This window comes from Chiloscyllium plagiosum, unplaced genomic scaffold (genome assembly GCF_037043375.1).
Source record: "Chiloscyllium plagiosum isolate Xiang-an unplaced genomic scaffold, Cpla_swu_hap1 HiC_scaffold_26, whole genome shotgun sequence".
In the NCBI taxonomy this organism is placed as follows: domain Eukaryota; kingdom Metazoa; phylum Chordata; class Chondrichthyes; order Orectolobiformes; family Hemiscylliidae; genus Chiloscyllium; species Chiloscyllium plagiosum.
Window position 1 is genome coordinate 60,197,582 of NW_028270164.1, and position 11,730 is coordinate 60,209,311.

The window sequence follows — 11,730 nt, forward strand, 5'->3', positions numbered from 1 at the left end:
TGAATGCACATTATTTCATTAAATCAATGCGTGAAACGGATGCCACAGACTGAATGAGGGAAGCTCCTTCATTTAATTAATAAGTACAGTTTGGTTCTTTGATTGAACGAGTTAAGCTTGAAACATTGAATGGATGAAAGAAGCTATACTCATGGAATTAACACGTACACTGTGTTGCATTGAATGAATTAGTGCAGTTGGTTTCACTAAATAAATGAGTTCAATGTGGTTCATTAAATGAATAGTCAAAGCTCCACTCATTGGATTAGCACGTGCAGTGTATTTCATTGAACGAATGTGCTAAGTTTGTTTCATTGAATCAATGGTTGAACTTTGACGTCACTGATTAAACGAATGCAGTTTGTTTCATTTAATGCCAGCGTTATGCTCGGGACATTGAAAAACGAGAGATGCTTCTATCATTGAATTAACGTGTGCAGTCATTAAATGAATGCGTGCAGTTCGTTTCATTGAACCAATTGGTTAAACACATTGCACTGAACGAATGAGAGAAACGCCACTCATTGAATTAACAAATCCGGTTTTGTTTCATTGAATGAATGTGTGCAGTTTGTTTCAATGAATCAATGCGTGGAACTGATGGCATTGAATGAATGAGAGAACCGTGAATGAGAGAATTAAAGCGTGCAGTATGTTTTGTTTAATCAATCGTGGGCCGTATTTTCCTTTGAATGAATGCGTGAAGTCTGTTTCATTGAATGAATGGCAAAAGCTCTACTCATTGGAATAGCAAATGCAGTTTGTTTCATTGAACGATTGCATCCAGTTGAATTTAATGAGTAAATAGATGAGTTAAATTTGTAACATCGAATCAATGAGTAACGTTTAAACTATTGAATCAATGATTAAAATCTGATTCATTGAATGAAAGCTTTAAGCTCGAGACATTACATAAATGAGAGAAGCTCCTATCATTGAATTAACATGTGCGGTCTGTTTCATTGAATGCACTTTGATTCATTGAATCAATGTGCGAAACTGATGCATTAAATACTTCATTTAATTAATAAGTACAGTTTGGTTCATTGAATGAGTTAAGTTTTTTCATGGAATCTATGAATACCGTTGGATACATTGAATAAATGATTGACGTTTGATTCAATGATTGAATAATTGCACGTCGTTTCATTGAATGGAAGCGTTATCCTTGTGACATTAAATTAACATGTGCAGTCCGTTTCATTCAATGAATGCATGCAGTTTGTTTCTTTGAATGAATGCGTTCAATATGGTTGACTAAAAGAACAGAAAAAGCTCTACTCGTTGAATGAGCACGAGTAGTGTGTTACATCTGCAGTTTGATTCAGTTAGGAAATGAAAACAGTTGTAATCTCTAAAAAAGCTGCGTTATGTTTACATTATTGCACGAATGAGGAGAGCTTTTCCTATTCATTTAATGAACCACATTGAATGCATTCATTCAAAGAAAGAAATTGCATGCATTCATTGAATTAAACAGACTGCACATGTTAATTCAATATCCCGAACATAACGCTTTCAATCAATGAAACAACGTGCATTCATTCAATCATTGAATCAAACTTCAGTCATTGATTCAATGAGTCAAACGTTATACATTCATGCAATCATACAAAGTAAACACAGTTTTTAGTGATTCCAACGGTGTTCATTCCTTCAAAGATTCAATCTGCACACATTCATTCAATGTAACACATGACACGTGCTAATCCATCGAGTAGAGCTTTTCTTTTTCATTTAATGAACCACATTGAACGCATTCATTCATAGAATCAAACTGCATGCATTCATTGAATGAAGCAGGCTACACGTTCATTCAATATCCCGAGCATAACGTGCATTCAATCAATCATTGGAACCTCATTTATTTATTGAATCCAAAAGCTTTCTTTTGTTCAATGAATCAAACTGCTCTCATTTATTCAATGTAACACAGTGTACGTGTTAATTCCATGAGTACAGCTTCTTTCATTCATTCAATGTTTCAAGCTTAACTCAGTCATTCAATGAACCAAACTGTACTTCTAATTAAATGAAGGAGCTTCCTTCATTCAGTCTGTGGCATCAGATTCGCACATTGTTTCAATCAAACAAAGTGCATTCAATGAAACAGACCACACAGACCACGCATTCATTCAATGATAGGAGCGTCTCTCATTTATTCAATGTCTCGAGCTTAACGCTTTCATTCAATAAAACAATCATTGAATCTGACTTTAATCATTGGTTCAATAGTTTAAACGTTACTCATTGATTCGATGTTACAATTTTAACTCATCTATTTACTCATTAAATTCAACTGCATGCAATCATTCAATGAAACAAACTGCATTTACTATTTCAATCAGTAGGGCTTTTCCAATTCATTCACTGAAACAGACTTCACGCATTCATTCAAACTAAAAAACGGCCCACGTTGATTCAATAAAACAGACTGCAAGCTTTAATTCTCTCGTTCACGCTTCTCTCATTCATTCAATGCCATCAGTTCCACGTATTGATTCATTGAAACAAACTGCACACGTTTATTCAATGTAATTCAATGAGGAGCGTTTCTCTCATTCGTTCAGTGCCTTTGAGTTTAGCGAATTGATTCAACGAAATGAACTGCGCGCATTCATTTATTGACTGTGCATGTTAATTCAATGATAGGAGCTTCTCTCGTTTATTCAATGTCTCGAGCTTAACGCTTTCATTCAATAAAATAAAATCATTAAATCTGACTTTAATCATTGATTCAATAGTTTAAACGTTACTCATCGATGCGATGTTACAAATTTAACTCATCTATTTACTCATTAAATTCAACTGCATGCAATCATTCAATGAAACAAACTGCATTTGCTATTCCAATGAGTAGAGCTTTTGCCATTCATTCACTGAAACAGAGTATCAAACGGCCCACATTGATTCAACAAAACAGACAGCACGCTTTAATTCTCTCATTCACGCTTCTCTCATTCATTCAATGCCATCAGTTCCACGTATTGATTCATTGAAACAACCTGCACACATTCATTCAATGTCAGACACTACACGTGCTCATCCAACGATTAGAGCTTTTTCTGTTCTTTCAATCAACCACATCGAATGCATTCATTCAAAGAAACAAACCGCATGCATTCATTGAATGAAACGGACTGCATTCAATATTCCGTGAATAACGCTTACATTCAATAAAACAATCATTGAATCTGACTTTAATCATTGGTTCAATAGTTTAAACGTTACTCATTGATTCAATGTTACAAACTTAACTCATCTCTTTACTCATTAAATTCATCTACATGTAATCATTCATTCACGTGCATTCATTCAATTGTTCAATCAAACCTCAATCATTTATTCAATGAATCAAACGTTATTCATCGATTCAATGAAGGAAATTGAATCCAACTGCAGTCATTCGTTCAATGAATCAAACTGCGCGCTCATTCATTCAATATAACACAGTGCACGTGTTAAATCCATGTGTATAGCTTCTTTCATTCATTCAATGTTTCAATGTTTCAATGAAACAAACTTAATGTGCTTATGTAGTGAATGAAACTGCACGCGTTCATTCAATGAAAGAGGCTGCACTTATTAATTCAAAGAGTAGAGGTTCAATGTCTCAAGCTTAACGCATTGATTGAAACAAACAAATTGCACACGTTTAGTTCATGAAGCAACCAGCATTTGTCAATTCAATGAATACAGCTACTCTCATTCTCTTAATGTCACAAGCTTCGCACATTGTCTCAAGCAAACTGCACACATTCACTCCATGAACCAAACTGCGCTTGTTTGTTCAATCAGAGAGCTTCTCTCATTCATTCAATGAATCAAACTGCATTCATTAAATCATTGCATCAAACATTCATTTATTGACTGTGCACGTTAATTCAATGATAGGAGCTTCTCTCGTTTATTCAATGTCTCGAGCTTAACGCTTTCATTCAATAAAATAAAATCATTAAATCAGACTTTAATCATTGATTCAATAGTTTAAACGTTACTCATCGATGCGATGTTACAAATTTAACTCATCTATTTACTCATTAAATTCAACTGCATGCAATCATTCAATGAAACAAACTGCATTTGCTATTCCAATGAGTAGAGCTTTTGCCATTCATTCACTGAAACAGACGTCACGCATTCATTCAAAGTATCAAACGGCCCACATTGATTCAACAAAACAGACAGCTTCTCATTCACGCTTCTCTCATTCATTCAATGCCATCAGTTCCACGTATTGATTCATTGAAACAACCTGCACACATTCATTCAATGTCAGACACTACACGTGCTCATCCAACGATTAGAGCTTTTTCTGTTCTTTCAAACAACCACATCGAATGCATTCATTCAAAGAAACAAACCGCATGCATTCATTGAATGAAACGGACTGCATTCAATATTCCGTGAATAACGCTTACATTCAATAAAACAATCATTGAATCTGACTTTAATCATTGGTTCAATAGTTTAAACGTTACTCATTGATTCGATGTTACAAACTTAACTCATCTCTTTACTCATTAAATTCATCTACATGTAATCATTCATTCACGTGCATTCATTCAATTGTTCAATCAAACCTCAATCATTTATTCAATGAATCAAACGTTATTCATCGATTCAATGAAGGAAATTGAATCCAACTGCAGTCATTCGTTCAATGAATCAAACTGCGCGCTCATTCATTCAATATAACACAGTGCACGTGTTAAATCCATGTGTATAGCTTCTTTCATTCATTCAATGTTTCAATGTTTCAATGAAACAAACTTAATGTGCTTATGTAGTGAATGAAACTGCACGCGTTCATTCAATGAAAGAGGCTGCACTTATTAATTCAAAGAGTAGAGGTTCAATGTCTCAAGCTTAACGCATTGATTGAAACAAACAAATTGCACACGTTTAGTTCATGAAGCACCCAGCATTTGTCAATTCAATGATTACAGCTACTCTCATTCTCTTAATGTCACAAGCTTCGCACATTGCCTCAAGCAAACTGCACACATTCACTCCATGAAACATACGGCACGTGTTAATTCAATGAGTGTAGATTCTCTCATTCATTCAATGTGTCAAGATTCACGCTTTCATTCAAGGAAACAAACTGCATTCGTTGAATCATTGAAACAATCTTTAATGATTGGTTCAATGAATCAAACGTTAATCAATGTTTCAATGAAACAAACAACACGATTATTTAGTGAATGAAACTGCACACGTTCATTCAATGAAAGAGTCTGCACTTGTCAATTCAAAGAGTAGACGTACTCCCTTTCGATCTATGCCTCAAGCTTAATGGATTCATTCAATCAACAAATCGCACACATTTAGTTCATGGATCAAACAACATTTGTCAAATCAATGAATACAGCTAATCTCATTCTCTCAATGTCACAAACTTCGCACCTTCTCTCAATCAAACTGCACACATTCACTAAATGAACCAAACTGCACGTGCTAGTTCAATCAGAGAGCTTCTTTCATTCCTTCATTGTGCCAAGCTTAACGCTTTCATTCAATGAAACATACTGCATTCATTGAATCAAACTACAATCATTGATTCAATGAATCACACTGTATTCTTTATTTCAATGCTTATGAGCTATACTCATGGAATTTGCACATGCAGTGTGTTTCAATTAAAGGAAAGAATGCAGTTGGTTTCACTAAATAAATGAGTTGTTTTTAAATTGAATCTATGAATAACGTTTGATACATTGAATAAATGATTGAAGTTTGATTCAATGATTGAATGAATGCACGTTGTTTCATTGAATGTAAGCGTTATACTCGGGACATTGAATAAACATGTGCAGTCCGTTTCATTCAAAGAATGCATGCAGTTTGTTTCTTTGAATGAATGCGTTCAATTTGGTTGATTAAAAGAACAGAAAAAGCCCTACTCGTTGAATGAACACGTGTAGTGTCTTACGTTGAATGAATGTGTGCAGTTTGATTCATGAAGGAATGAAAACAGTTGTTATCTCTAAAAAAAAAGCTGCGTTTTGTTTACATTGTTGCATGAATGTATAACGTTTGATTCATTGATTCAATGATTGAAGGTTTATTAAACTCGGGACTCTGAATAAATGAGATTGAATAAATGAGAGATGCTCCTATTAACATGTGCGGTCTGTTTCATTGAATGCACATTATTTCATTAAATCAATGCGTGAAACGGATGCCACAGACTGAATGAGGGAAGCTCCTTCATTTAATTAATAAGTACAGTTTGGTTCTTTGATTGAACGAGTTAAGCTTGAAACATTGAATGGATGAAAGAAGCTATACTCATGGAATTAACACGTACACTGTGTTGCATTGAATGAATTAGTGCAGTTGGTTTCACTAAATAAATGAGTTCAATGTGGTTCATTAAATGAATAGTCAAAGCTCCACTCATTGGATTAGCACGTGCAGTGTATTTCATTGAACGAATGTGCTAAGTTTGTTTCATTGAATCAATGGTTGAACTTTGACGTCACTGATTAAACGAATGCAGTTTGTTTCATTTAATGCCAGCGTTATGCTCGGGACATTGAAAAACGAGAGATGCTTCTATCATTGAATTAACGTGTGCAGTCATTAAATGAATGCGTGCAGTTCGTTTCATTGAACCAATTGGTTAAACACATTGCACTGAACGAATGAGAGAAACGCCACTCATTGAATTAACAAATCCGGTTTTGTTTCATTGAATGAATGTGTGCAGTTTGTTTCAATGAATCAATGCGTGGAACTGATGGCATTGAATGAATGAGAGAACCGTGAATGAGAGAATTAAAGCGTGCAGTATGTTTTGTTTAATCAATGTGGGCCGTATTTTCCTTTGAATTAATGCGTGAAGTCTGTTTCATTGAATGAATGGCAAAAGCTCTACTCATTGGAATAGCAAATGCAGTTTGTTTCATTGAACGATTGCATCCAGTTGAATTTAATGAGTAAATAGATGAGTTAAATTTGTAACATCGAATCAATGAGTAACGTTTAAACTATTGAATCAATGATTAAAATCTGATTCATTGAATGAAAGCTTTAAGCTCGAGACATTACATAAATGAGAGAAGCTCCTATCATTGAATTAACATGTGCGGTCTGTTTCATTGAATGCACTTTGATTCATTGAATCAATGTGCGAAACTGATGCATTAAATATTTCATTTAATTAATAAGTACAGTTTGGTTAATTGAATGAGTTAAGTTTTTTCATGGAATCTATGAATACCGTTGGATACATTGAATAAATGATTGACGTTTGATTCAATGATTGAATAATTGCACGTCGTTTCATTGAATGGAAGCGTTATCCTTGTGACATTAAATTAACATGTGCAGTCCGTTTCATTCAATGAATGCATGCAGTTTGTTTCTTTGAATGAATGCGTTCAATATGGTTGACTAAAAGAACAGAAAAAGCTCTACTCGTTGAATGAGCACGAGTAGTGTGTTACATCTGCAGTTTGATTCAGTTAGGAAATGAAAACAGTTGTAATCTCTAAAAAAGCTGCGTTATGTTTACATTATTGCACGAATGAGGAGAGCTTTTCCTATTCATTTAATGAACCACATTGAATGCATTCATTCAAAGAAAGAAATTGCATGCATTCATTGAATTAAACAGACTGCACATGTTAATTCAATATCCCGAACATAACGCTTTCAATCAATGAAACAACGTGCATTCATTCAATCATTGAATCAAACTTCAGTCATTGATTCAATGAGTCAAACGTTATACATTCATGCAATCATACAAAGTAAACACAGTTTTTAGTGATTCCAACGGTGTTCATTCCTTCAAAGATTCAATCTGCACACATTCATTCAATGTAACACATGACACGTGCTAATCCATCGAGTAGAGCTTTTCTTTTTCATTTAATGAACCACATTGAACGCATTCATTCATAGAATCAAACTGCATGCATTCATTGAATGAAGCAGGCTACACGTTCATTCAATATCCCGAGCATAACGTGCATTCAATCAATCATTGGAACCTCATTTATTTATTGAATCCAAAAGCTTTCTTTTGTTCAATGAATCAAACTGCTCTCATTTATTCAATGTAACACAGTGTACGTGTTAATTCCATGAGTACAGCTTCTTTCATTCATTCAATGTTTCAAGCTTAACTCAGTCATTCAATGAACCAAACTGTACTTCTAATTAAATGAAGGAGCTTCCTTCATTCAGTCTGTGGCATCAGATTCGCACATTGTTTCAATCAAACAAAGTGCATTCAATGAAACAGACCACACAGACCACGCATTCATTCAATGATAGGAGCGTCTCTCATTTATTCAATGTCTCGAGCTTAACGCTTTCATTCAATAAAACAATCATTGAATCTGACTTTAATCATTGGTTCAATAGTTTAAACGTTACTCATTGATTCGATGTTACAATTTTAACTCATCTATTTACTCATTAAATTCAACTGCATGCAATCATTCAATGAAACAAACTGCATTTACTATTTCAATCAGTAGGGCTTTTCCAATTCATTCACTGAAACAGACTTCACGCATTCATTCAAACTAAAAAACGGCCCACGTTGATTCAATAAAACAGACTGCAAGCTTTAATTCTCTCGTTCACGCTTCTCTCATTCATTCAATGCCATCAGTTCCACGTATTGATTCATTGAAACAAACTGCACACGTTTATTCAATGTAATTCAATGAGGAGCGTTTCTCTCATTCGTTCAGTGCCTTTGAGTTTAGCGAATTGATTCAACGAAATGAACTGCGCGCATTCATTTATTGACTGTGCATGTTAATTCAATGATAGGAGCTTCTCTCGTTTATTCAATGTCTCGAGCTTAACGCTTTCATTCAATAAAATAAAATCATTAAATCTGACTTTAATCATTGATTCAATAGTTTAAACGTTACTCATCGATGCGATGTTACAAATTTAACTCATCTATTTACTCATTAAATTCAACTGCATGCAATCATTCAATGAAACAAACTGCATTTGCTATTCCAATGAGTAGAGCTTTTGCCATTCATTCACTGAAACAGAGTATCAAACGGCCCACATTGATTCAACAAAACAGACAGCACGCTTTAATTCTCTCATTCACGCTTCTCTCATTCATTCAATGCCATCAGTTCCACGTATTGATTCATTGAAACAACCTGCACACATTCATTCAATGTCAGACACTACACGTGCTCATCCAACGATTAGAGCTTTTTCTGTTCTTTCAATCAACCACATCGAATGCATTCATTCAAAGAAACAAACCGCATGCATTCATTGAATGAAACGGACTGCATTCAATATTCCGTGAATAACGCTTACATTCAATAAAACAATCATTGAATCTGACTTTAATCATTGGTTCAATAGTTTAAACGTTACTCATTGATTCAATGTTACAAACTTAACTCATCTCTTTACTCATTAAATTCATCTACATGTAATCATTCATTCACGTGCATTCATTCAATTGTTCAATCAAACCTCAATCATTTATTCAATGAATCAAACGTTATTCATCGATTCAATGAAGGAAATTGAATCCAACTGCAGTCATTCGTTCAATGAATCAAACTGCGCGCTCATTCATTCAATATAACACAGTGCACGTGTTAAATCCATGTGTATAGCTTCTTTCATTCATTCAATGTTTCAATGTTTCAATGAAACAAACTTAATGTGCTTATGTAGTGAATGAAACTGCACGCGTTCATTCAATGAAAGAGGCTGCACTTATTAATTCAAAGAGTAGAGGTTCAATGTCTCAAGCTTAACGCATTGATTGAAACAAACAAATTGCACACGTTTAGTTCATGAAGCAACCAGCATTTGTCAATTCAATGAATACAGCTACTCTCATTCTCTTAATGTCACAAGCTTCGCACATTGTCTCAAGCAAACTGCACACATTCACTCCATGAACCAAACTGCGCTTGTTTGTTCAATCAGAGAGCTTCTCTCATTCATTCAATGAATCAAACTGCATTCATTAAATCATTGCATCAAACATTCATTTATTGACTGTGCACGTTAATTCAATGATAGGAGCTTCTCTCGTTTATTCAATGTCTCGAGCTTAACGCTTTCATTCAATAAAATAAAATCATTAAATCTGACTTTAATCATTGATTCAATAGTTTAAACGTTACTCATCGATGCGATGTTACAAATTTAACTCATCTATTTACTCATTAAATTCAACTGCATGCAATCATTCAATGAAACAAACTGCATTTGCTATTCCAATGAGTAGAGCTTTTGCCATTCATTCACTGAAACAGACGTCACGCATTCATTCAAAGTATCAAACGGCCCACATTGATTCAACAAAACAGACAGCTTCTCATTCACGCTTCTCTCATTCATTCAATGCCATCAGTTCCACGTATTGATTCATTGAAACAACCTGCACACATTCATTCAATGTCAGACACTACACGTGCTCATCCAACGATTAGAGCTTTTTCTGTTCTTTCAAACAACCACATCGAATGCATTCATTCAAAGAAACAAACCGCATGCATTCATTGAATGAAACGGACTGCATTCAATATTCCGTGAATAACGCTTACATTCAATAAAACAATCATTGAATCTGACTTTAATCATTGGTTCAATAGTTTAAACGTTACTCATTGATTCGATGTTACAAACTTAACTCATCTCTTTACTCATTAAATTCATCTACATGTAATCATTCATTCACGTGCATTCATTCAATTGTTCAATCAAACCTCAATCATTTATTCAATGAATCAAACGTTATTCATCGATTCAATGAAGGAAATTGAATCCAACTGCAGTCATTCGTTCAATGAATCAAACTGCGCGCTCATTCATTCAATATAACACAGTGCACGTGTTAAATCCATGTGTATAGCTTCTTTCATTCATTCAATGTTTCAATGTTTCAATGAAACAAACTTAATGTGCTTATGTAGTGAATGAAACTGCACGCGTTCATTCAATGAAAGAGGCTGCACTTATTAATTCAAAGAGTAGAGGTTCAATGTCTCAAGCTTAACGCATTGATTGAAACAAACAAATTGCACACGTTTAGTTCATGAAGCACCCAGCATTTGTCAATTCAATGAATACAGCTACTCTCATTCTCTTAATGTCACAAGCTTCGCACATTGTTAATTCAATGAGTGTAGATTCTCTCATTCATTCAATGTGTCAAGATTCACGCTTTCATTCAAGGAAACAAACTGCATTCGTTGAATCATTGAAACAATCTTTAATGATTGGTTCAATGAATCAAACGTTAATCAATGTTTCAATGAAACAAACAACACGATTATTTAGTGAATGAAACTGCACACGTTCATTCAATGAAAGAGTCTGCACTTGTCAATTCAAAGAGTAGACGTACTCCCTTTCGATCTATGCCTCAAGCTTAATGGATTCATTCAATCAACAAATCGCACACATTTAGTTCATGGATCAAACAACATTTGTCAAATCAATGAATACAGCTAATCTCATTCTCTCAATGTCACAAACTTCGCACCTTCTCTCAATCAAACTGCACACATTCACTAAATGAACCAAACTGCACGTGCTAGTTCAATCAGAGAGCTTCTTTCATTCCTTCATTGTGCCAAGCTTAACGCTTTCATTCAATGAAACATACTGCATTCATTGAATCAAACTACAATCATTGATTCAATGAATCACACTGTATTCTTTATTTCAATGCTTATGAGCTATACTCATGGAATTTGCACATGCAGT